The following is a 25705-nucleotide window of genomic DNA, read 5'->3' as shown; positions in this document are numbered from 1 at the left end:
CTACTTTGTAAGGACAGGGGGCAGTGGCCCAATTTGAATGGCAAAAGACACTCCATTGCAAGTGAAATGATAGGGGTCTCAGATTACTTAGGGTCCATCTCATTTTTGAATATTCTCAGCCCTCCTCTTGGTCACCCAAGCCAAACATCTCCTTACAGAAATAGCAACCCAGCCTTCATGGGTGACTGCTATGGGGTAACAAAGCAGAACCCAATTTGGGGACTTTTTCTAAAGAAGTTCTGAGGAGTCTGGATTCTATTTACATTATATGTTGCACTTTAATATTCAACTTCCTAAACTATCTGTGTATTTCTCCATTTTTGGAGATTTGTAAAATATAAGTCACCTTGACATGATCATGACTGAGGCTAAAGGCAGAATGCTTTTATACAGGTCATGGAACTCCAATGTGACTTATAATATTTTCATATTTCTACATTATTTATTATAATACACAAGTTTCAGTCATGTGACAGAAAGGACATCACTAAGCACCGATTATAACTGAGTACTATTTATAAGGATACAATAATATAATAAGCAACCCAACCTTCATGGGTGACTGCTATGGGGTAACAAAGCAGAACCCAATTTGGGGACTTTTTCTAAAGAAGAAGTTCTGAGGATTCTGGATCCTATTTACATTATATGTTGCACTTAAATGTTCAAGTCCCTAAACTATCTGTGTATTTCTCCAGTTTTGGATATTTGTCTCATATTTTTCAAACTCATCTGGTTCCATCAGCGCACAACCGCCCATCGCTGGTAACAGAACAAACAGCAGGAGTCCAGTTTATAACATTTCTCAACCTCAGCCCATATTCTCTATTCCCAGCTGAAAGAGCTTACCCATTGACTATGTTGTCACCAGGGCTCCATGTATTTTCCATTAAGGGGACATTTTTTAAAGTTACAAATTATACAAAAAGGAGACGGAACACGTACAAGAAAGAGAGGGAAAAGCACCGTTGAGCCGTCCCCTGCAGCACTTTAAAAGTTACAACAAAAGATTTTGAAAAGAATAGAGGAGTCATCAATGTGCCTGGAGTTCAGCACAAAAAGTCCAGAAGACTGAATGTCATATTACTAAACAGCTTTTAAAATGGTGGCAACCTACTCCCATTCATCCATTGCCCTCAACTGGTGGGCACTTTAATGTTCTTCCTCTGTCTAAAACCTTTGAATAATCAGAATAGATGGGCAAAAAGCTTTTTTGTGCCAATACATTATCCGAGTTCAGTGTGAGAAGGACACCTGTCTACGGTCTTATTATTGTTTGTCTGATTTGAGTCCTGGCAGGTTTGACAAAATTTACACTGAAACTTAACACAAAATACTTTTTACTTTAGGTCTCAAGTTTTTGTATTGATCCTGTTCAGCTTGTTATTCAGTTTAACTAAAAAAAAAAAAATCAATATTTTTTAAACAAAGGCAAAATAAAGTGCCTAGGGGCATAAATCACACCCCACACACAAAAATCTCAGTGCCGGGCCAAGGCAACCGGGTGCTATAGGCAACCTGGTCAGCTTGACTCGCCTCAACCAGACGCCCCCCATCCCCCTGTGCAAATGATCGCACAATGTGCACACACAGGGTGGCAGGATTGCTGGGGCCACTACAGTGGAGGGAAAGGGTCCAGAACTAGAGGTAGGTAAAAGAAGAGGTACCTAGGATTGTTCTGCCCCCAATAAGGGGTAATTATATCTTAGTTGGGATCAAGTACAGGTACTGTTTTATTATTACAGAGAAAAGGGAATCATTTAACCATTAAATAAACCCAATAGGGCTGTTCTGCCCCCAATAAGGGGTAATTATATCTTAGTTGGGATCAAGTACAGGTACTGTTTTATTATTACAGAGAAAAGGGAATCATTTAACCATTAAATAAACCCAATAGGGCTGTTCTGCCCCCAATAAGGGGTAATTATATCTTAGTTGGGACCAAGTACTGTATAGTACTAAGTCCTGTTGGGTTTATTTCATGTTTAAATGATTTCCTTTTCTCTGTAATAATAAAACAGTACCTGTACTTGATCCCAACTAAGATATAATTACCCCTTATTGGGGCAGAACAGCCCTATTGGGTTTATTTAATGGTTAAATGATTCCCTTTTCTCTGTAATAATAAAACAGTACCTGTACTTGATCCCAACTAAGATATAATTACCCCTTATTGAAGGCAGAACAGCCCTATTGGGTTTATTTAATGGTTAAATGATTCCCTTTTCTCTGTAATAATAAAACAGTACCTGTACTTGATCCCAACTAAGATATAATTACCCCTTATTGAGGGCAGAACAGCCCTATTGGGTTTATTTCATGGTTAAATGATTCCCTTTTCTCTGTAATAATAAAACAGAACCTGTACTTCATCCCAACTAAGATATAATTACCCCTTATTGGGGCAGAACAGCCCTATTGGGTTTATTTCATGGTTGAATGATTCCCTTTTCTCTGTAATCATTTTTAAAAATTAGAATTATGTTCTTATAATGGAGTCTATGGGAGATGGCCTTTCCGTAATTCGGAACTTTCTGGATAACGAGTTTCCAGATAAAGGGTCCCATACCTGTATGACTGTATTCATCTGCAATGTGTTCTGGGGTATTATACATCAAGTTGGTACTGCAGTAAAGGTCCCCATACACAGGCCGATAGTAGCTGCCGATATGGGTCCCTTAGACTGATTTGGCAGCTAATCGGCCCGTGTAGGGGCACTCCTGACGGGCCTGCCCGACCAATATCTGGCCTGAAATCGGCCAGATCTCGATCGGGCAGGTTAGAAAATCTAGTCGGATCGGTGACCGCATCGGCTCGTTCATGCGGTCCCCGGACCAACTTTCCCTATACCTGCCGTTATAATTGCTGTAGGTAATAAATGCCGTAGGTGGGGGATATCGGGAGAAGATCCGCTCGCTTGGTGACATCGCTAAACGAGTGGATCTTATTGTGTATGGTGACCTTTATGTATGGATCGATTGCTTAAACTTGACTTCCCAAACAATAAAATTACCCTCTGACTGTTGGTACAAAAACCCCCCTCTGGGGGCAATATATTATGCATTGGATCCACCAACATAGTAACAACTAGCAGAGAGCACCTATGACAGTCCACAACTACCCACAAATGTGTTGGCCCAATGTTGGACACAGTTTGCGTATATTATTGTGTATAGGCCTGCATGGTTTCATAATAAATTACTTTCATTATTGCATAGATAAAGCTGTTTCCTAGCCCAAAACCCAGGAAAACCACTGCCCTACTGTCATTTTTACTTTGGTGCCACTGAAACTTTGTGAAGTTATTGCTCCATCTTCTCTTTGAAATTATAAAATGCAATGGAAAAGAAAATCTCATCATATGAAAGAAGAATATTATCCAACAGCATTGGTATCTATCCCAAAGCTCTGGGATCTGGGTAATTGCATTACGAAATGACACAGTGGTGATAAAATGTCCCATTATGAGAATATTCCTCAAGAGAGGGGCTAATAAAGTTAAATATTTAGAATCAGTACTCATATTATAACATAGAAATTACAGTTTCTCTTCTGCCTGGAGAGTTCCAGGGATATTATTTTTGGCTCTTCAGACTAAAATCACTTCTGCTACAATTATTTTATGGGCATAGTTTGAGTAAATAAATGTCTTAATAAGACAATGAAATCATTCAGTTATATTGGTAAGATATCATTTATCCTCTGCGCACCGCTGGATTATGTTGTATATATTAGACCCTGTACATTGTGTTAAAGAGATATTTTCTAAATTTACTGTTAAGTCATCCTCACAATCAATATCCTGGGGTTGGTGCTTGTTTTATATTGCCCAATTTTGCTGCAGCTACCAATGTTCTGAAACCCCAGTCATTAAAGGAACACTGTCATAGGAAAACATGTTTTTTTCAAAATGCATCAGTTAATAGAGCTTCTCCAGCAGAATCCTGCATTGTAATCTGTTTTTCCCATGGGGCTAGCCATATTCTTCATTTCCCAGGGTGCCCCAGCCATGTGACCTGTGCTCTGATAAACTTCAGTCTCACTTTACTGCTGCGCTGCAAGTTGGAGTGATATCCCCCCCCCTCACCCCCAGCAGCTGATCAGCAGAACAATGGGAAGGGAGCAAGATAGCAGCTCCCAGTAGGTATCAGAATAGCACTCAATAGTAAGAAATCCAAGTCCAGCTTGGGACTCCTCCAGTTACATGGGAGTAGGAGAAACAATAGGTTAGCTGAAAGCAGTTCTAATGTGTAGCGCTGGCTGAAAGCTCAGACTCAGGCACAATGCACTGAGATGGCGCCTACACACCAATATTACTGCTACAAATACATTTGTTGGTTAAAGAATATGAGTTTAAATCGCAGAGTGAATTATTTGCTATGTAAACCTTGTAACCCAACCTCCTGAAGTGCTCCTTGGTGATTTGGCTATTGATTTTCAGGCTACAGTAGCAATTTAAAAAAAAAAAAAAAAGATAACAAAGAAGTAATTGCAGGAATGTATCAGTATCCCTTTTCCACACTGCTAAAGGCATTATCTCATGCTATTCCAAAGATAATATAGGCACCATCTCTCCCAGAGGCTATTATCCCCCCACTGCTACTATAGGCACCATCTCTCCCTACTATACCTGCTATCCCACAGCCCCAGTCCCTTCCCAGAGGCTATTATCCCCCCACTGCTACTATAGGCACCATCTCTCCCTACTATACCTGCTATCCCACAGCCCCAGTCCCTTCCCAGAGGCTATTATCCCCCCACTGCTACTATAGGCACCATCTCTCCCTACTATACCTGCTATCCCACAGCCCCAGTCCCTTCCCAGAGGCTATTATCCCCCCACTGCTACTATAGGCACCATCTCCCCCTACTATACCTGCTATCCCACAGCCCCAGTCCCTTCCCAGAGGCTATTATCCCCCCACTGCTACTATAGGCACCATCTCTCCCTACTATACCTGCTATCCCACAGCCCCAGTCCCTTCCCAGAGGCTATTATCCCCCCACTGCTACTATAGGCACCATCTCTCCCTACTATACCTGCTATCCCACAGCCCCAGTCCCTTCCCAGAGGCTATTATCCCCCCACTGCTACTATAGGCACCATCTCTCCTTACTGTACTTACTGTACCTGCTACTACTGTTACCTGCTCAATCAGATGGTGAATGTGTGGAGTGTGAATATTTCCCACTCTCCTCTTCCCTACAAGTGTTGCTTTTCAGGATACAATAATGCAGGGCCCAGTTTAGCCACCTATGTTTGTACCACCCATAATTAATGTTCTGAATGTGACTTACCAGAGAAGGGAGCTTGGCTTCCAACGTGGCTGTAACTTTCACAGCTAAAGAAAAAACCTTCCCTATGAAAAATGCAGGGCTTGCACTTTAGTGAAGAATCGCTAAATAAGCAGATCAGAAAGGGAATAATACTTTGACCTCGTGAATCTTTTCTGATACATTATCTCAGAGCCCGAATAAGGAAATATGAAATGGGAACTGGCCAAGATTATACATCTTAATTATAAAGTTCAGTGATGTTATCTGCTTGTCTGTAAGTGCCACGATAAGGTCAGTCTGCTGCTTCCATGGCAGCAAATAATGCTTATGTCTAACAGTCATTCACATAAATGAATCCCCAACATGGCCATAGGATCCCTTATCCGGAAACCCATTATCCAGAAAGTTCTGAATTACATAAAGGCCATCTCCCATAGACTCCATTATAAACTAATAATTCTAATTTTTAAAATGATTTCCTTTTAATCTATAATAATAAAACAGTAATTTGTACTTAATCCCAACTAAGATATAATTACCCCTTATTGGGGGCAGAACAGTCCTATTGGGTTTATTTAATGGTTAAATTATTCCCTTTTCTCTGTAATAATAAAACAGTACCTGTACTTGATCCCAACTAAGATATAATTACCCCTTATTGGGGGCAGAACAGTCCTATTGGGTTTATTTAATGGTTAAATTATTCCCTTTTCTCTGTAATAATAAAACAGTACCTGTACTTGATCCCAACTAAGATATAATTACCCCTTATTGGGGGCAGAACAGTCCTATTGGGTTTATTTAATGGTTAAATTATTCCCTTTTCTCTGTAATAATAAAACAGTACCTGTACTTGATCCCAACTAAGATATAATTACCCCTTATTGGGGGCAGAACAGTCCTATTGGGTTTATTTAATGGTTAAATTATTCCCTTTTCTCTGTAATAATAAAACAGTACCTGTACTTAATCCCAACTAAGATATAATTACCCCTTATTGGGGGCAGAACAGTCCTATTGGGTTTATTTAATGGTTAAATTATTCCCTTTTCTCTGTAATAATAAAACAGTACCTGTACTTAATCCCAACTAAGATATAATTACCCCTTATTGGGGGCAGAACAGCCCTATTGGGTTTATTTAATGGTTAAATAATTCCTTTTTCTCTGTAAAAATAAAACAGTTCCTGTACTTGATCCCAACTAAGATATAATTACCCCTTATTGGGGGCAGAACAGCCCTATTGGGTTTATTTAATGGTTAAATGATTCCCTTTTCTCTGTAATAATAAAACAGTACCTGTACTTGATCCCAACTAAGATATAATTACCCCTTATTGGGGGCAGAACAGCCCTATTGGGTTTATTTAATGGTTAAATGATTCCCTTTTCTCTGTAATAATAAAACAGTACCTGTACTTGATCCCAACTAAGATATAATTACCCCTTATTGGGGCAGAACAGCCCTATTGGGTTTATTTAATGGTTAAATGATTCCCTTTTCTCTGTAATAATAAAACAGTACCTGTACTTGATCCCAACTAAGAAATAATGAATCCTTATTGAAGACAAAACACTCCTATTGGGTTTATTTAACATTTATATGATTTTTAGTAGACGTAAGGTGTGGAGATCTAAATTAGGGAAAGACCCCTTATCCGGAAAACCCCAGGTCCCCAAGCATTCCCAATAACAGGTCCCTTACCTGTACCTGTAAATGCTGACTGCAGCAATTAGATCCCACCTAAGGTATTTATTGAAGGTGTCAATTCATTTCATTTCCAAACCTGACCCAACAATGTATATATTCTGTATATATATATATTCCTCTGCTATTACCCCTGTATAGTATCGCTTTACTGCCAGAAAAAATGTGCACTGTGTTGGTTTGAATGTCAGTCTTCTTACAATGTCAACTTCTAAAAAGTAGACAATAGGGTGGGGCAGTGCTGTCCAACTTCTGTGGTACCGAGGGCCGGAATTTTTCTTGCCTACATGGTGGAGGGCCGATAATGGAAGCCAGTTTTGACCACTCCCCTTTTTAAAACCACACCCACTTCAAACTACACCCATGCTATCACAAGAGCTTTTAAGACCATCCCCACATTAATGGTGGCAACACAGCAAAAACCCAATGGTTGGTGCTCACTGAAGGGATATCCCCCTTCATTTATATATGAAAGAATTATAATATGTCATACACTTAAATCGATATGCCTCCTCCTCTTCTCTGGATAGCACAGTAACCCCCCAGCATATAATTACACCCCTTGGGGACCATATAATGACAATTTCAAATGCCAAACTCCAGGAACAAACCCCTGCCAGGTTCACCTTCCACAGGCAGCATAGGGCAGGGAGAGTATGGCACACACAGGCAGCATAGGAAAGGCAGAGTATGGCACACACAGGCAGCATAGGGAAGGCAGAGTATGGCACACACAGGCAGCATAGGGAAGGCAGAGTATGGCACACACAGGCAGCATAGGGGAGGCATAGAGCAGGCAGAGTACTGCTTGCCCTACCCCTCCTGTGTGTGCCATACTCTGCCTGCCCTACCCTGCCTGTGTGTGCCATACTCTGCCTGCCCTACCCTGCCCGTGTGTGCCATACTCTGCCTGCCCTCCCCTGCCTATGTGTGCCATACTATGCTTGCCCTCCCCTTCCTATGTGTGCCATACTATGCTTGCCCTCCCCTGCCTATGTGTGCCATACTATGCGTGCCCCCCCTGCCTATGTGTGCCATACTATTCCTGCCCACCCCTGCCTATGTGTGCCATACTATGCCTGCCCTATTGCACACACAGGCAGCATACAGTGACACAATGCTGGATGTGTCAGAGGGAATGTCTGAGGTGTGAACAGGGGAACAATGTGGGTGATTACAGCCAGAGCCTGAGGTGTGAACACTGCAGGGGGAAAACAATGCAGGCATTAAAAGGTGTGAACAGTACAGGGGATTACATGATTAAACAATACAGGGGATTACAGCCTGAATCTGAGATGTGAGCAATGCAGGGGGCCAGTTAATCTCAGTACTGATACCATTTAAAGGTAATACACATAGGTAAGCCATCAAAGCAGCCAGGCAGGTGGGGGGCCACACAGAGGGGGGTCGCGGGCCGCCAGTTGGACAGCCCTGGGGTGGGGTATTCCCTATCTGGGTGCTCTGTGGGAAGTAGGGATTCCCCAGTGATGTCACATGTTGTCCCCTAGTGGTTTTTAAGGTGAAGGAGTAGCCATGTTTGCTCTCTTTGGGCTCCACTTATGGATAAGGGCCTATGATGGTGGTAGACTGAGGCAAGGGAAGCGTCAGTGGAGAGTAAGCCATGGGGTAAGGGAGACAATTCTGTAGAAGACTGGGAAGAAGGACCTTATGAACAATCAATAGCAAGCGCCAGATTTTGATTTTGGCTCTCTTTAGAGATAAAAATTGTTCCTCATACTCCAGTCCTGGCCTGATTGGTGCAAGTGGATCCTCCAGTGAGAATTCTGAATGCTCTGTCTGTAACTGACTTTCTTCTGTTTTCATAGATCATCCCCAAAGGCATTAAACAACTAAACTCCGAAGACCAAAACAGTCCTATATCCTACTTCTGAAAATGGATTATATATTATTATACTAAAGTAATATTGGCAAGCACCTTAATCTCAATGAGATGTGACGGGGCACTAGTAGGGATGATTTATTTGCAGCATCTGTAGGTCTGGGATGCCTACATTCCAGAGTTAGGAGGCAACAAAGAGTTATTTTTAGGGAAGGTTTATGTCTTAAAGGGGACCTGTCAATCTTGTTTCCTTCAGTCTATGAATTACATAATCACAGCAAGCAGGTAGGTGCCATTTTGTGGGCACTGAGCTTTGTATCACCCCAAAATTTTGTTTATGTGCAAGAATGAGGGACCTGATGCCCATGTCCATGCACTGGCTACACAATTAGATAGTGAGGAGAGAAAGTGAGTGCCGAATGGAAAGTGAAAGTAATTGTCTGCTCCGCCTCTATGCCTAAGACATAGAGGCGGGGCAGGCAATAGATGATTGGTGGCTGGGATTTTTAAATGCCTTTATAATGGGTATGGATGTATTAATAAAAAAAAAAGTAATTTGAGTTTCATGTTTAATTTGAAAAGGGCTTTTATTGTACAGTTTATTGTTATAGATTCTTGTAGAGACCTGTGTGTTATACAACTATTGTCTTACCAAGTTCCAAGTTAAACTGTTCCATGAAACAACTGGCAACGTTCATTCAGCTCATACCCAGCTCGATCAATGGAAACAATCACCTTTCAGCAAAATGTATGTAAAATAATGTCTTGCCTTAGTGGGGCAACAAATGACTCCACTACTGGATAAACAATAGCCTCTTACCCCCATATGTAATAAAAGGCACTAAGTTTGCCCAGGAGCAGTAACCCATAGCAACCAATATGATGTTTGCTTTTAAACAGGTGACCAGTAAATTCTACCTGCTGTTTGGTTGCTATGGGTTACTGCTCCTGGGCAAACTTAGTGCCCTTTATTACGTAACGCCCTTTGTGCTTCTTTCTGTGAGCAGTAGCCAATCTTCCAGGGGAACGGGAAACAAAACACATGGAAGTTTTGCATTTGAATTTTCAACTTTGTATCTTGACCCCCCCATAGTATCGTTTTCTGGGGCACTTCTTACCTTGCTGCACTGATTGTAAGCTGATCCTGTTTACATTAAATGCACTTATTGCAGATAAAGTAGATTTTCCAGATGTGCTCCCTATTTTTTCCCATGATGTGGTAACATTACTGTAACGCAACGCTACCTGAGGAGAATGAGAGGTAAGACCTGTTATGTGATCTTGCTTTTAAAGCTGAAGGAGCATTATGGTTTGATCCAGATGGATTTAAACAGCATGAAAGGTTCATTTGTAAAAGGGATTCCCTTCCATGGGAGCAGCCAGCACTGCAGAGAGATGAAATTCCCTAATAGGTAAAGTAAGTTCTCATGGTTCCCTATATGTATACTAGAGGCCAAAATATGCACATGTAGCTGCCCTGAGTATAGGGCAGTGGTTCCCAACCTTTTTTGCACCACGGACTGGTTTCAAGCAAGAGTGGGTGCGGCGCAACTAGTGCTCGTTAAATTTTATATTATGCACTTTACTATTAATATTATTATTACATACAGCTTAATAAAGTACTTTGGTCCTTGTCGTAATCAGTAGAAATCTTCCTGGGCTTCGGATAGCTATTGACATGGCTGTGTAATGCATCAGGGAGTTGGGATCACATGTAATTGGGACCAGAGGTGGCCCGGTTCAGCACAGCCCACGGCCCGACACCGGTCCCTAGACCGGTGGTTGGGGACCCCTGGTATAGGGGATCTAGAGGGGCTAGGCAGTGAGCCCTGGGCAACAAAGGACCTTCACCAAAGCAAAAGGGTTCAGTGGGAAACAGTTGATGTAATATACCCCCCTCAATAATTATAATAATAACAATGGCTGCCAAAGCTCTTTTACCAAGTACAGCAAGGTACCCAGCAGAACAATACATACTGTATATGCAACAGAAGCACCAACAGGCTTCCCCAGTATCCAGCTGTCAGCAGTATACAGTAAATAATACCATCCTGTCTAATGGCTCCATTACCTATAATAATGGCATCAAAATGTTATTATCATGCCTGTGAACACATGGAATAAGGGATAACTGACCCACTACACTGAAATAGTTGGACAGAGCTGACATGGGCAATATGCTTACAGACTGTTTGTACTCAGAGCAGTGGAAATATTGCTATAAAGTGAGACGGCCGTGCCTTGGTAGGGTTACAGTTGTGCCATACTCCTTCCATTTCTGAATGATCGCTTGAACAGTTCTCCGTGGGATGTTCAAGGCTTTGGAAATCTTTTTGTTTAAATTTCTCAATAACTTTATCCCTGACCTGTCTGGTGTGTTCTTTGGACTTCATGGTGTTGTTGCTCCCAATATTCTCTTAGACAACCTCTGAGGCCGTCACAGAGCAGCTGTATTTGTACTGACATTAGATTACACACAGGTGCACTCTATTTAGTCATTAGCACTCATCAGGCAATGTCTATGGGCAACTGACTGCACTCAGACCAAAGGGGGCTGAATAATTATGCACACCCCACTTTGCAGGTATTTATTTGTAAAAAATGTTTGGAATCATGTATGATTTTCCTTCCACTTCTCACGTGTACACCACTTTGTATTGGTCTTTCACGTGGAATTCCAATAAAATTGATTCATGTTTGTGGCTGTAATGTGACAAAATGTGGAAAAGTTCAAGGGGGCCGAATACTTTTGCAAGCCACTGTATATGTTATACAGAACCCATGGTGCAAATAAGAAGGGACTGATGGAAATTGTCCTTGGCTGGTACTCTGGCCGGCCCGTCCAACCCTGGCTTGTATGTTGGCACAGTCTTATGAAAAAAGTTGAAAAACAAGAAGAATTAAGTAATAATCATTTTCAAATGAGCCGCCATAATATTTCTTCACTGATTTCCCAAGGTTCTGTTTAACACAGAAGGAGGCTAAGGTTTAGATTTTGGGAGGCAACCAATGGCTTTTAACAGGAGAGCTAATACCTATATACTCACATATGATTGTCAGTTATTGGGGGGATTTATCAATGTCCGAATTCAAATTTTTCCCACGATTTGATTTCTGCTTTTTGTGCGAAAACTCCCAATATTCAAATCATAGTTCAAAAACACCAGTGTTCAATATTTCGACAAGCCCCAAAAACCCCCCGAAAACTCAAACACAAAACTAAATCTAAAAATCCAAAATGCTTGTGAGTTGATGAAGAGGTCAATAGGAATAGTCCTTGGCAAAATCAAGTCATATTTTATAGAGTTTTATAGAGTTTTTTTCGAGTAAACTCACAAATTCAAGGTGTGCTTGGGTGTTGCTCTCAGTGCCCCCAAACCAGGGAGTTATTTTTGAATTCCTGACTTGGGGGCAAGTTTTGGTTGAATAAAAACAAGATTTCCTACCAAATAAAGCCCCTGTAAGCTGATAGGGTGCATAGAGGCCCCTAATAGCCAATCACAGCCCTTATTTGGCTCCTCCATGAACTTTTATGGTGCTTGTGTTGCTCCCCAAGTCTTTTTACATTTGATTGTGGCTCACTATTAAGAAAGGTTGGGGATCCCTGGTATAGACCATGTTGTACGTGAGAGTAAATACAGGGAATCTTTGCATGGAAGCACTGAATGTTGCACATCAGGAACAGTAGCTCCCACCAAGCTGTGCGCTTCCTTCGTGTTGTGTTGACTTTGGCAGCCGTGAGTGTGTTTGTGCCGCGACACACACTGAGAGGGAATAAAAGGCCAGAGTGGAAGAGTGCAGTCAGACAGTAGCTCCACAGCAGGACACACACAGCCACTGCATTTAATCTCTTTCTGTTCTACCACCAGCCCAATTCCCTGCCACCACCTTATTTTGTGTGGGGACAAAGGACTCAATTGTTTTCAATGCCAGAAATGTAAACTTCTAAAGGGCTTGGAAAGAGTTATCTCTACCTAATGGTTGTTACCACTTAGTAAAAGTAATAAAATAATAGTAACTCACCCGCTAAGGATGGCGCTACATCTGGAGTAATCTATAGCATGGCAGGAGGTCTCTGAAGCATCAGGAGCATCAGGAAGCTTCACAGGAGTAAGCACCGCATTATAGTCAACTGAAACGGAACCACCATTGTTGGGGCTACAAGCAAACTCATGCTATCTTGTTATTGCTCTATTTCCCTCCCCTCTTGCATGTTTGTTTTGTGGAAATTGGGTTGCAATAACCATCTATTACATTCCCACCAAATATCTCCAGCTCTTCTCCTCACCCTTTGGTGAAATTTGGTGCTCTCCATATATAAAGCACTTTATTTAGGACACATCAAATTACTTCCTTTACTGGTTTCCTTAGTTCTGTTTCCATTAAGCCTATATTTTATTTTGGGAAGAGTTTAGGGCCATACAAGTTGTGCACGAGGTCCCTTATTATCTTTGTAATTCTCAGTGCTCCCACATGAAAGTACTTTGTGTTGTGTGGAGAAGAACTGTGTGGCCGTGTCCACGTCACCTCCATTGGAGCTGATGAATGCATCACTTTGCGTGACTTCAAACACCAGAAAAGAGTCGACATCCTACGTAGATGAAAGAAAGAGACTGAATAATGAACAGTGCAATTCAATGTGGACTAAATCAATGGATTCCAACTCTTTCATTAAGGGTCAATGTCACCCGCTTGGCCCTCAGCAGTTCTCTTTGAAATGATTTATTCCTTCAAATACAGACACAACAGGTGGCTTATTAAACTGCAATAGTTACAATTGAACATTACACATAGATTAATATTAATATACATTACCTTTCCTGGAATCCTAAAGAATATATCATGATACCAATATATTTCACATTGTATGTAGACTCCGATACTGGTATGTACCATCAGAACCTGCAGGGGTCACAACTGCACCTCAGCGTGGATCTGTGGGGTCCCCATAGGCACAAATCCACCAAAGAAGCAAAAAACTGCTCTTTAGAGAAGTCCATGGAAATCCTACATTTAGATGTTGAAGGATATAGGTGAGCAGAGAGCCTGAGATTAGAACATTGAAGAGGGATGGAGTTGGACTTGAGTGGTGGAGATTTTGGTACAGGACAGGAAGGTAAAGGTACATGGAGGTAGGGAGATTTTGAGTGCTTGGGATCCTGTCGGGATGGTGGAGCTGAGAGACATGGATGTAGTTAGTGCTGGGACTTATTGGCTGGCACAAATGGAGCTGAGCACATAGGGAATTTGCGTAGCAGGAGAGATACATGTACACAAACAGGTACTTGGTAAGGATCATATAATGAGATATTAGTTCTTTTGATAGACGTGAAGGTATGATGGTGGGTTTCCAATGCCTCCCCCCAATGTTGTTCCTGTATTAGTTGCAAAGGATTGGAAATGTGCTCTAGTATCATTTCAGTTATCGATCCCAGTGAAACTTGGCCTTTGTCCTGTACTGTATACATATGGCCTCATCTATGTTGATAAGAACAGTTGCAGTCCCTACACTTTCCCTGTAGTCAGTTGCGCAAAAACCCACTTTCATTAAAGGCACTTGCATCAAAATGTGCTCCTTGCACTTCTGTATAGTTGATCTCAGGTCGCTCAGTAGTTAGTGCCTTCCAATCAGAATTGAACGCTGCTGAACCCATTGATGCAGGGGAACCCTGGAACTACTGCCGCCTTTGGACAAAGTGATAGCTTCAGGTTTCTGTTCAGTCTTGCCAAAAGTATAGGACACACATCGCGTGTCGAACACCAGGAATTACGCCAGACAGACTGTGAAAAAATTTGGCACAACTGCGCCTAATTCGCATCAAAATGCACACACATTTGTGTTGATTTTGGCAATTCAGATGCAATTGTAGTGACAGCAATGATGCTGGAATTCTAGGAAAAAACACTGCATTGTGGAAAAAAACATGGTGATTGCACTTTGCTCACTGCATTTGCAGGCGTATATGTGCCCTATGGTTTTCTATATTGGTCCAATTCAACTGCATCCCAGCAGCAATGATTCCTATAAGCTGCTCACCTAACCCTGATCCACAGTCGGCTGTAGGACTCATAAAGCTAGAGGTATTCAACCTGAGGGCTGAGGTATCTATCCAGACTGCCCTCCATAGTGGTGCTGAGATGACCGGGTGCATTTACCCTGCCCAGACTCCCAAAGAGGTGGGATAAACTGGTGGCATCGTCTCTTGTTGTCCTCAGAGTGTACTCCTACTATAACATCTGCATTTGTGAGTATATGAACTAACCCTGTGCACTAATTATCTTTGACAATAAACCAGTTATCGTTTGTTCATCAGCATAGAACCTTCTGGCGCTCATTATTTGATATTTTATTCTGCACACAGCTACAGTGAGTTGTAGTTGCACTACACCCCAGGACACTTCCATTTAGCTTAGGCTAAGAGAGTCGTATGTACCCCATGCTCTAACCTATTCTGGCTTGGGTTTGACTGTTTTACAGCCAAATAGGGGTTACAAAAGGATTCAAGTGGATCACTTTGCACTTGCCTTGTAAACAATGCACTACATAAATTTTTTGCATACATTGCCAAAAAAAGAGACATTTCCAAGCAGGTATGCCGTCTGTCTGATCTGCATTCAGTAGCATCACAATGAATTATTTTGGAAGCTCAGAAGAGAAAGAAGTGTCTACAGGAGAGGAGGATCTGTTACACTATATATATATATATATGTTAGCCACAAGGTGTCTCTGCTCCGCGCTTGGCTGGGCAGGGAGGGAAGGCATTACAGTCGCGCCAGGGAATGCCAGCATACCAGCCCGCACACTGCCCGCATTATTCACCCATGTGAGTCAGTTGCAAAAGCCAAACATGCCACAACTTCTCCTACAGATGCCTCTGGGCAATTTGTTCTCACTTTCCCCATGATTCATGACTCCCTGTTGAAGATTTCAGGTGGGGCCCTGCTCTCCAGACTGCGGAAAGTTCTTCATACTCCGAGTAACCTCTGTCAGGGAGAAAGTGTTGCAGAGAGCGGCTGAGTTTATTCAGGTCTGACACGTTTCTATGGAGCCGCCAGGGATATTATACAGCCGGGCAGCTCATAGACATCATTTGTTTATCCTGCCCTGCCAGGAGGGGGGGAGAATCCAACTTGTTGCCTTATTATAGGCGGCACACGTTGCACTTGGCACCCATTTAGGGTTCGTGGGGCTGTTACATGTCATTGTACAACTACATCCCCCCTTATTTTTATTATTTATTAAGTTATTATCCTGGCACATAATTATACACAGTTTGGTCATTTGCCAGTGGTGTTTTGCTGCCCCCATAGAGTGTCAGTACTTGGCACAAAACAAGTGCCAGGTCCCCCTAGGATAACTGTGCTTTCAATTTGCCTTTTAGGTATAAGGAATGACGCTGTTGGGGGCATAATTGCCCAATGGGACACAGATATGTGTCACATCCTTCATAAAGGGAATACCTATAGAATAATGGCATCTCTCTTTACAGACTGATTTGAGCGGAGGTGAGCCTGGCCGACAAATTTCTGTCCGAGAAGCGAATATACTCTCTGTGTGCCCTTGCCCTAAGTGCTCAGTATGGCTTGGTGCCCTATATATACCTGTATTTATAACGGGTGAGTGCAGGTATCTCTTGTCTTTGTATGATTAGTAGCCTTATTGCACCTCCGCCTAATGGTTTAAAATGTAGTGGTGAGCACAACTTTCCCTTTTTTTGCCACATTACTTTATACGCAGAATATTCCTGCGCCCCGGTGACTGCCTTGTGTTCCTCTATTCATTCTGCTTTCAGCTAATACACACACTTCTGTTTTGACAATTTTAATCTTTTTCCATAGCCTTTCAAAACATAGTGAATATTAAGGAGTATTTGTACAATGGGCCGATCAGGCAGCCCTTTTTATTACAAACATCTGATGGCTCTTTGGCTGTAACGGGTGATTTCTGCATTCCTCTGCTTGGCCCAACACTGCTGAGCGGAATGCTAAATATGATTACAATAAGCGATCCGCTATCCCGCTTTTCTCGGCGCAGACATTCACTCAATTGTTTCAGCTCTGCATGGTATCAAAACAGCCGGCTCGCCCAGCTACTAAAGAAAGCAATGGGATATTTGATCCAAATACAAAAATGCATTCACCATCGATTTGTACCAAATTTTGTTTGAGAAGATACAGTTAAGTCAATGTACTGTAAGCAATATCATTCTATTTCTATCAATTTAGTGTAAAGAAGATCTGTTATGAAGGAGTTTAAAGAAGTTTAAACACTAGGGGAGATATGAAACAGTAAATGCAATGAGTACAAAGAGTGATGATATTGTAGACAATAAGATACATAACAGAGATGTTGTCTATAGTAGCAATGGGGGGGGAATAATAGCCTCTGGGAAGGGACTGGGGCTGTGGGATAGCAGGTATAGTAGGGAGAGATGGTGCCTATAGTAGCAGTGGGGGGATAATAGCCTCTGGGAAGGGACTGGGGCTGTGGGATAGCAGGTATAGTAGGGAGAGATGGTGCCTATAGTAGCAGTGGGGATAATAGCCTCTGGGAAGGGACTGGGGCTGTGGGATAGCAGGTATAGTAGGGAGAGATGGTGCCTATAGTAGCAGTGGGGGGATAATAGCCTCTGGGAAGGGACTGGGGCTGTGGGATAGCAGGTATAGTAGGGAGAGATGGTGCCTATAGTAGCAGTGGGATAATAGCCTCTGGGAAGGGACTGGGGCTGTGGGATAGCAGGTATAGTAGGGAGAGATGGTGCCTATAGTAGCAGTGGGGGGATAATAGCCTCTGGGAAGGGACTGGGGCTGTGGGATAGCAGGTATAGTAGGGAGAGATGGTGCCTATAGTAGCAGGGGGGGGGATAATAGCCTCTGGGAAGGGACTGGGGCTGTGGGATAGCAGGTATAGTAGGGAGAGATGGTGCCTATAGTAGCAGTGGGGGGATAATAGCCTCTGGGAAGGGACTGGGGCTGTGGGATAGCAGGTATAGTAGGGAGAGATGGTGCCTATAGTAGCAGGGGGGGGATAATAGCCTCTGGGAAGGGACTGGGGCTGTGGGATAGCAGGTATAGTAGGGAGAGATGGTGCCTATAGTAGCAGTGGGATAATAGCCTCTGGGAAGGGACTGGGGCTGTGGGATAGCAGGTATAGTAGGGGAGAGATGGTGCCTATAGTAGCAGTGGGGGGATAATAGCCTCTGGGAAGGGACTGGGCTGTGGGATAGCAGGTATAGTAGGGAGAGATGGTGCCTATAGTAGCAGTGGGGATAATAGCCTCTGGGAAGGGACTGGGGCTGTGGGATAGCAGGTATAGTAGGGAGAGATGGTGCCTATAGTAGCAGTGGGGGGGATAATAGCCTCTGGGAAGGGACTGGGGCTGTGGGATAGCAGGTATAGTAGGGAGAGATGGTGCCTATAGTAGCAGTGGGGGGATAATAGCCTCTGGAAGGGACTGGGGCTGTGGGATAGCAGGTATAGTAGGGAGAGATGGTGCCCTATAGTAGCAGTGGGGGGATAATAGCCTCTGGGAAGGGACTGGGGCTGTGGGATAGCAGGTATAGTAGGGAGAGATGGTGCCTATAGTAGCAGTGGGGGGGGATAATAGCCTCTGGGAAGGGACTGGGGCTGTGGGGATAGCAGGTATAGTAGGGAGAGATGGTGCCTATAGTAGCAGTGGGATAATAGCCTCTGGGAAGGGACTGGGGCTGTGGGATAGCAGGTATAGTAGGGAGAGATGGTGCCTATAGTAGCAGTGGGGGGATAATAGCCTCTGGGAAGGGGACTGGGGCTGTGGGATAGCAGGTAATAGTAGGGAGAGATGGTGCCTATAGTAGCAGTGGGGGGGATATAGCCTCTGGGAAGGGGACTGGGGCTGTGGGATAGCAGGTATAGTAGGGAGAGATGGTGCCTATAGTAGCAGTGGGGGGATAATAGCCTCTGGGAAGGGACTGGGGCTGTGGGATAGCAGGTATAGTAGGGAGAGATGGTGCCTATAGTAGCAGTGGGGGGATAATAGCCTCTGGGAAGGGACTGGGGCTGTGGGATAGCAGGTATAGTAGGGAGAGATGGTGCCCTATAGTAGCAGTGGGGGGATAATAGCCTCTGGGAAGGGACTGGGGCTGTGGGATAGCAGGTATAGTAGGGAGAGATGGTGCCTATAGTAGCAGTGGGGGATAATAGCCTCTGGGAAGGGACTGGGGCTGTGGGATAGCAGGTATAGTAGGGAGAGATGGTGCCTATAGTAGCAGTGGGGGGATAATAGCCTCTGGGAAGGGACTGGGGCTGTGGGATAGCAGGTATAGTAGGGAGAGATGGTGCCTATAGTAGCAGTGGGGGGATAATAGCCTCTGGGAAGGGACTGGGGCTGTGGGATAGCAGGTATAGTAGGGAGAGATGGTGCCTATAGTAGCTGTTACATTGGGTTAATAAAGGTGAATTCCTTGTGGGGTATTGCTGAAAGCACTGCAAGGCGTCACTGTTTCTATATTAATGAGATGTTGTTAGGGTCAGTGACTAAGGGCAGTGTCACACTTGGCCATGGTATCTATACCAGCATTAGAAACAACAACTGTGACAGTGGCCTTAATGTTATGATGGGAAGAGGAGGATGGGGGGGGGCTTGAACTTAAAAAAGTCAATGAGTTGCACTTTGCATGTCTGTCTGCCACTTGCCCTGAACCCACGTCTGTTCCTTAAACTCTGTTTATCTATTTGCTGCTGTGACATTTCAGTCTGGGTAGGTCAGTCCCATATAAATGACATTACTGTAAGTAAAGAAGCTTATTAGAATATACAGTATATCAGTGTGCTAATAATTCAGCACATTACTGTGTGGCTAGTAATACAGGGCTGATGGGATTGAATTTCTGTTTGTTGCTATTACATTACCAGCAGCATCACTGGGGGACATGGATATCCACCAGCTGCAGGTCTGCTTATATATACTCTGCCATATAAAAGCGTCACAAGAACTACACTAACCATAATGAGTGTACATAGAACAGTCCTATTGGGTTTATTTAATGGTTACATGATTCCCTTTTCTCTGTAATAATAAAACAGTACCTGTACTTGATCCCAACTAAGATATAATTACCCCTTATTGGGGGCAGAACAGCCCTATTGGGTTTATTTAATGTTTAAATGATTCCCTTTTCTCTGTAATAATAAAACAGTACTTGTACTTGATCCCAACTAAGATATAATTACCCCTTATTGGGGGCAGAACAGCCCTATTGGGTTTATTTAATGGTTAAATGATTCCCTTTTCTCTGTAATAATAAAACAGTACTTGTACTTGATCCCAACTAAGATATAATTACCCCTTATTGGGGGCAGAACAGCCCTATTGGGTTTATTTAATGGTTAAATGATTCCCTTTTCTCTGTAATAATAAAACAGTACCTGTACTTGATCCCAACTAAGATATAATTACCCCTTATTGTGGCAGAACAGCCCTATTGGGTTTATTTAATGGTTAAATGATTCCCTTTTCTCTGTAATAATAAAACAGTTCTTGTACTTGATCCCAACTAAGATATAATTACCCCTTATTGGGGGCAGAACAGCCCTATTGGGTTTATTTAATGGTTAAATGATTCCCTTTTCTCTGTAATAATAAAACAGTACCTGTACTTGATCCCAACTAAGATATAATTACCCCTTATTGGGGCAGAACAGCCCTATTGGGTTTATTTAATGGTTAAATGATTCCCTTTTCTCTGTAATAATAAAACAGTACCTGTACTTGATCCCAACTAAGATATAATTACCCCTTATTGGGGGCAGAACAGCCCTATTGGGTTTATTTCATGGTTAAATGATTCCCTTTTCTCTGTAATAATAAAACAGTACCTGTACTTGATCCCAACTAAGATATAATTACCCCTTATTGGGGCAGAACAGCCCTATTGGGTTTATTTAATGGTTAAATGATTCCCTTTTCTCTGTAATAATAAAACAGTACCTGTACTTGATCCCAACTAAGATATAATTACCCCTTATTGGGGCAGAACAGTTCTATTAGGTTTATGGAATCTATGGGTGATGGCCTTCCTGTAATTCAGAGCTTTCTGGATAAGGGGTTTCCAGATAACAGATCCTATACCTGTACACATATAGGAAACTGGCTATAAGACTGTGTACAGAGGGCAGGGGGGTTCCACAGGGTTCTGTATTGGTTCCACGTTTGTTTAATTTGCTCGTTAATGACTTAACCTTCCGCTTCTGGGAGGGATAGTTTTTTTCTGTTGGCCCAGGGAGGTAACAACCATTTCCTGTTCCTCTTTAATAAAATAGGGTGGGAGCTCCACCTCCTTTTTGGGCTCCACCAGCTGAACAGGATGGATGCTGCTGGGGGTCCTAGGACAGAAGACCCCAGTAAAGAAGAGTGCCGTAAATGACCCATCCCTTCATTGAAAGTCTTTTACGGGGACTCTTTAAACAAGTTACTAGACAGATTGATGGCAACTCTCCTGGACAATACTCGCCTTAATGTTAAGGGACTGCAGTTTGGAGATGTACTTAGGGTAGGACTTGTCTTTTAGGAGAAGATGGCACAACTCTATCTTCACAGTTGTGCCAGTGCATATCTGCTCTGCTTATAAAAGGAACTAATTACATCTACCTCAAGCAATACATTGTATGACAGAAGTACTACTCCTTGTATCTTAAATTAATCGGTGTTATCATGTTATCAAATAGGCAGTCTTAAACACAGGTGAATGGATAACCTTCTAGCACTCTGTCCGGGCAATCCAATCCAATCCAAGTTTATTTTTATTAGGGAAGGATGACCCATAGGGGAATGACTGGCAGGGAGGAACAATTTGCTGTGTAGTCTTGAAGTTACATTTGTAAACCAAAATGATTTAATAAAGGTAAACAGTGGATATAGTACAATGTGAAAGACTGTATAACTGGCCAGTGGCCGAGGAAGGCAGAAACAAGTTAGAGAGGCAGGTAAAAGATCAGGGCAGGCAGCAGCAGACAATAACAGGTCAGTTGGCAGAAAAGAGGTCAGGGCAGGCAGCATCAGACAATAACAGGTCCATTGACAGGGAAAAGGTCAGGGCAGCAGACAATAACAGGTCCATTGACAGGGAAAAGGTCAGGGCAGCAGACAATAACAGGTCCGTTGGCAGGAAAGAGGTCAGGGCAGGCTGCATCAGACAATACCAGGTCCATTGGCAGGAAAGAGGTCAGGGCAGGCAGCAGCAGACAATAACAAGTCAGTTGACAGGAAAGAGGTCAGGGCAGGCAGCATCAGACAATAACAGGTCCGTTGGCAGGCAAGAGGTCAGGGCAGGCAGCAGCAGACAATAACAGGTCCGTTGGCAGGAAAGAGGTCAGGGCAGGCAGCAGCAGACAACAACAGGTCCGTTGCCAGGAAATAGGTCAGGGCAGGCAGCATCAGACAATATCAGGTCTGTTGGCAGGCAAGAGGTCAGGGCAGGCAGCATCAGACAATAACAGGTCCATTGGCAGGCAAGAGGTCAGGGCAGGCAGCAGCAGACAATAACAGGTCCGTTGCCAGGAAATAGGTCAGGGCAGGCAGCATCAGACAATATCAGGTCTGTTGGCAGGCAAGAGGTCAGGGCAGGCAGCATCAGACAATAACAGGTCCATTGGCAGGCAAGAGGTCAAGGCAGGTGGTAGGCAAAAGCAAGTCTAAATAACAGGCCAGGGGTAAAAAACAGAAATCAGTAGAAGGAGGATAAGGGAAAAGCAGAGACGCACTCACTTATTTATCTCAGGGCTCAGGAGCTAGACCACAGAAGGAGGTAAGCTTAAATAGTCCTTCAATTGGGAAATTGCCTGCAGCTGGACCAAAACAGTCTGCTGTTGACAGCAGAGGAAATTAAAGGCAGAAGTAGAGGAAAAAATTGTCATTAACATTGATTGAAACCCTGAACCTACACGGCCTCCTGCAGCTCAACCAGGAGATGTTGTGACCAGCAAATACAATGCCCCTGGTTCTAGACCATGGAAACCCCTGACAAAGAACAAGCGAAACAGGTTGAATAAAATCACAGCTTATATGACTGGCACCCAATAGCCCATTGCAAGTTTGCCAAGAGGGTCTGGGTCTCCAAATGTACCTGGACCTTGACTTTGAATAACTTACAACTGTGTCCAATTTGCACCCCCCCTTACTTGCACCCTAGTATTGCTAGGGGTGGTGCTTCATCCATAGTTGGGCACCATAAAAAAAATGTAGAGAAGAAGATCTGCACCCCCCAATCCGACCCTGTTTGAGCACTGCTCCCCAACCAGTGGTGTCTCACTGGTTGGGGAGAAGTAATAGTAATAGAGCAGTATTAGTACCCCTTTACTGCACTGATGCTGGGGTTAGGAAGATGATTAAGCTATTAGAATGGGAGTGATAGGAACTCTCTGAGAAAAACAAACAACATCTTCAATGTGACAGGAAATTACATAAATATATGGAATCTGAACCTCTAATGTCACAGGAAATAACATAAGTACATAAATATATGGAAACTGAACCTCTAGTGCGACTGGAAATAGCCCAGAACTATTATACATTGTTTACATAAATTGAATCACTTAAGAAGGGGGTCATTTTGAGTCGAAAGTATCCATTTAATGTGACTTTATTGCTCTGTTTTGGGTCGCCTTGAGCCCAGTGTACTAGCTGTGCAATATGATTATTTATGCTTTCTGTTATGGTTAATTAAAAGCATGTGTTGGTAAACAGATAATTACCTACCGCCCTGCCCTCTGAGTGTTCAGTGAGCGTTTGAGCAGAGAAGAAGCACTGATGTGCGGTTAATGTTCCGCATGTTTCACTTCTTCTGACGGAGTCTCTAATTGTCCATATGAAATTAATGGCTCTACATCCAGTATAATCTCACACAATAAAATCATTTCTCAGTTCCAGATGTTTGATTTGATTGCCAAGTAAATAACATTAGAGAAAGCACAGAAACTCCTTCATCATTGTTGTACCAGAGCGACGTGAAGCCGGTAATGGAAGCCAACATGTATGTATGTATGTATAACTTTATTTATAAAGCGTTACAAGGGTACGCAGCGCTGTACAGTCTTACAGAATACAAAATTACACACAGGGAGGACAAGTGATATAATAAATAAATACAATAAATATATATAAGTGCCATGTGGTATGAGACACAGTAGGAAGGAGGTCCCTGCCCCGTAGAGCTTACAATCTAAGTGGTTGGGTAACAGACAGGCACAAACTGGAAGGTAAGAGTGCACCAGGTATGGGCATTTGCCCTTAAGCGCAGGAATAGGCAAAATTATTCCCTTTTCTCTGTAATAATAAAACAGTACCTGTACTTGATCCCAACTAAGATATAATTACCCCTTATTGGGGCAGAACAGCCCTATTGGGTTTATTTCATGGTTAAATGATTCCCTTTTCTCTGTAATAATAAAACAGTACCTGTACTTGATCCCAACTAAGATATAATTACCCCTTATTGGGGGCAGAACAGCCCTATTGGGTTTATTTCATGGTTAAATGATTCCCTTTTCTCTGTAATAATAAAACAGTACCTGTACTTGATCCCAACTAAGATATAATTACCCCTTATTGGGGGCAGAACAGCCCTATTGGGTTTATTTCATGGTTAAATGATTCCCTTTTCTCTGTAATAATAAAACAGTACCTGTACTTGATCCCAACTAAGATATAATTACCCCTTATTGGGGCAGAACAGCCCTATTGGGTTTATTTCATGGTTAAATGATTCCCTTTTCTCTGTAATAATAAAATAGTACCTGTACTTGATCCCAACTAAGATATAATTACCCCTTATTGGGGGCAGAACAGCCCTATTGGGTTTATTTAATGGTTAAATGATTCCCTTTTCTCTGTAATAATAAAACAGTACCTGTACTTAATCCTAACTAAGATATACAGTAATTAATCCTTATTGGATGCAAAACAATCTTATTGGGTTTAATTACATAGTTACATAGTTACATAGGGTTGAAAAAAGACCATTGTCCATCAAGTTCAACCCATCCGAGTAAACCCAGCACACACCCTATACTAACCAATCTATACACTCACATACATAAACTACAGTGGTGTGAAAAACTATTTGCCCCCTTCCTGATTTCTTATTCTTTTGCATGTTTGTCACACAAAATGTTTCTGATCATCAAACACATTTAACTATTAGTCAAAGATAACACAAGTAAACACAAAATGCAGTTTTTAAATGAGGGTTTTTATTATTTAGGGAGAAAAAAAATCAAAACCTACATGGCCCTGTGTGAAAAAGTAATTGCCCCCTGAACCTAATAACTGGTTGGGCCACCCTTAGCAGCAATAACTGCAATCAAGCGTTTGCGATAACTTGCAACGAGTCTTTTACAGCGCTCTGGAGGAATTTTGGCCCACTCATTTTTGCAGAATTGTTGTAATTCAGCTTTATTTGAGGGTTTTCTAGCATGAACCGCCTTTTTAAGGTCATGCCACAACATCTCAATAGGATTCAGGTCAGGACTTTGACTAGGCCACTCCAAAGTCTTCATTTTGTTTTTCTTCAGCCATTCAGAGGTGGATTTGCTGGTTTGTTTTGGGTCATTGTCCTGCTGCAGCACCCAAGATCGCTTCAGCTTGAGTTGACGAACAGATGGCCGGACATTCTCCTTCAGGATTTTTTGGTAGACAGTAGAATTCATGGTTCCATCTATCACAGCAAGCCTTCCAGGTCCTGAAGCAGCAAAACAACCCCAGACCATCACACTACCACCACCATATTTTACTGTTGATATGATGTTCTTTTTCTGAAATGCTGTGTTACTTTTACGCCAGATGTAACGGGACACGCACCTTCCAAAAAGTTCAACTTTTGTCTCGTCGGTCCACAAGATATTTTC

The sequence above is a fragment of the Xenopus tropicalis genome, chromosome 2, assembly GCF_000004195.4.
Source record: "Xenopus tropicalis strain Nigerian chromosome 2, UCB_Xtro_10.0, whole genome shotgun sequence".
Taxonomy (NCBI): domain Eukaryota; kingdom Metazoa; phylum Chordata; class Amphibia; order Anura; family Pipidae; genus Xenopus; species Xenopus tropicalis.
The sequence above is the reverse complement of the archived record's forward strand: the minus strand, read 5'-3'. Positions refer to the sequence as shown.